General features: G+C 49.8%; 1 protein-coding gene across 1 annotated transcript in view; it reads left to right on the top strand.

Moving 5' to 3' along the window:
* Positions 1-2,760, top strand: part of LOC116689875 (basic proline-rich protein-like) — a 39,750-nt gene that overhangs the window by 29,282 nt on the left and 7,708 nt on the right. The window lies entirely within an intron of this gene.

Genomic DNA, 2,760 nt, shown 5'->3' with positions numbered 1-2,760 from the left:
GATGACATGGGACGCTCCAGGCTGCATCCATATACTCTTGCCGGTTCGCGAGCTGGAAAAACCCAAATCCGGATAGGCCAATCACATCGTGCATAGAGTCGGTGGGCGGGGCTTAACGCGAAGACGGCAGAGTTGCGACGGTTCCACGTGAATTCCCTGCTACTTAGACACTGTAAATCTACAGTAATATCCCGGCAGCAGTGAACTACTGCGATTAACGTTGAATACCTGCAACGCTCTGCAGATAGTGCTGTGAATGTACCGTCCACTCTCTGAAGTTCATTGACAATTTAAACATTTTCTGGGAGCGCACGCACGGAAGGGAGAATGGAAGAGCAGGAGAAGGAAGGAAGCGAAGGAAGGAAGGAAGGAAGGAAGGAAAGGGAGAAATGAAGGAGGATGGAAGGAGGAAAGGATGGTAAGGAGGAGAGAAGGAGGGGAAGGAAGGAAGGAGGAAAGGAAGGAAGGAGGAAGCAGGAGGGAAGGAGGAGGAAGGAGGGAAAGAAGGAGGGAAGGAAGGAGGAAGGAGGGAAAGAAGGAGGGAAGGAAGGAGGAAGGAGGGAAAGAAGGAGGGAAGGAAGGAGGGAAGCATGGAAGGAGGGAGGGAAGCAGGGAGGGAAGCAAGGAGGGAAGGAAAGAAGCAAGGAGGGAAGGAAGGAGGGAAGGAAGGAAGAAGGAAGGAAGGAGGGAAGGAAGGAGGGAAGGAGGAAGAAGGGAAAGAAGGAGGGAAGGAAGGAGGGAAGGAAGGAAGCAAGGAGGGAAGGAAAGAAGCAAGAAGGGAAGGAAGGAGGGGAGGAAGGAGGGGAGGAAGGAAGGAAGGAAGCAAGGAAGGAGGAAAGATGGATGTATAAGTAGAAAATCTAGGCGTAAACAGATAAGTGTGACGCAATAAAACACAAACACAAGTCGCTCCACGAAAAAAACCTGAGAGAAATATATAACTGTCGGAGGAGAGGAGGAAGGGAAGGAAGGAAGGAAGGAAAGGAAGGAAGGAAGGAAGGAAGGAAGGAAGGAAGGAAGGAAGGAGAAGGATGAGAGATTTGAACCTTGTGTGTTTTGTCCCCAACTCCTCCGGGACCTGGACTCTGCTCGTGGATCACAGCGCTGGGTTCTGACCGTCATGGACCCCGGGAGGAGACAACGTCCTCGTATGGGAAGCAACCACACCTGAGACAACACCACCACACACACTGAGACACACAACATACACCACACCTGGAGACACACACAATAACACCTGAGACACACACACACACCCACACACACACACACACCACACACACCACACACACAACACCCCCACACACAACCACAACACACACACACCACCACACACACACAAACACTGAGACACAGACACAGAACACAGACACACACACACACTGACGAGACACACACCACACATACACACACACCTGAGACACACACACACACACACACACACACACACACAAGTTAGAGTAGTATCTGAGCTAAAGTGACATTTTTGTATTATTTGTTAATATTCTTTCAGACTAATGAAAATTATTTATTATAGTTTCTTTTAGTTCATTTAACCACACACACACACACACACAACCACACACAACACACCACACACACACACACACACACACACACACACACACACACACCACACACACACACACACACACACACACAAATATTAAGGCCTGTTGTCTTGCTCCTTTTTTGGGTTAGTTTCGCTGTCTTGTTGCATTTTTTTAAAAAAAATTTTATTTCTCACCCTTCATCATTTTTTTTTTCTTCGAAATAAGTGACAAATCTGAAAAAAAAGACAGAACAATTCAGAAAAAGAGGGAGGGTGAAACTGTAATAAACTCACCCACCTCACCCCTCACCCTCTCCACATCAGAGGGAGCAGCCGTTCCAGGCCGTCGCCCTGGAAGAGCAGCCCGATTGGACAGGAGGAGCCGAGGGCAGCGGAGCATTAAAGAGGATTAGAAGAAGAAGAAGACAACAACAGAAGAAGGAGAGATAGAAGAAAGGGAGAGGAGGGAGGGAGGGAGGGAGGGATGGAGGGAGAGAGGATGGGGGGGGAAACAAGAGGGGAGGGGTCAGTCTTCAAACGATCCCCACCACCCCATCACTTAAGAGACTTTGGAGGGGGGGGGGGGGGTGGGGGGGGGGTCGATTATTAACACTCTCTACGGCCACTTAAAGACGACACAAGAGAGAGAGAGGAGGGGGCTGACGTTTCACCCTCGACTTTAATAGTCACTACATTAACACACACACACACACACACCCACCACACACGAGAGGAGACACACCAACACACCACACCCACACACAACACAACAACACCACACACAACACACACACACACACAACACACACACCAACCCCACACACACACCACAAACACACACACACACACAGAGAGAGAGAGGAGAGACACACACCACACCACACACAGAGAGAAGGAGAGAGGAGAGAGAGAGAGAGTCACACAACACACACACAGAGAGAGAGAGAGACACACACACACACACACCACAACACACACACACACACACACACACACAGGGAGGAGAGACAGACACACACACACACACACACACACACACACACAGAGACACAAAACACAGAGACACAAAGCGGCACACACCCACACACACACAGAGACACACACACACACACACCACACACACCACACAACACACACACACAGAGGACACACCCCAACACACAAGGGAGAGAGAGAGAGAGAGAGAGAAACAACCACACACGCAGAGA

The sequence above is a fragment of the Etheostoma spectabile genome, chromosome 5 (assembly GCF_008692095.1).
Source record: "Etheostoma spectabile isolate EspeVRDwgs_2016 chromosome 5, UIUC_Espe_1.0, whole genome shotgun sequence".
Taxonomy (NCBI): domain Eukaryota; kingdom Metazoa; phylum Chordata; class Actinopteri; order Perciformes; family Percidae; genus Etheostoma; species Etheostoma spectabile.
This window is presented reverse-complemented; position numbering and strand designations above follow the sequence as displayed.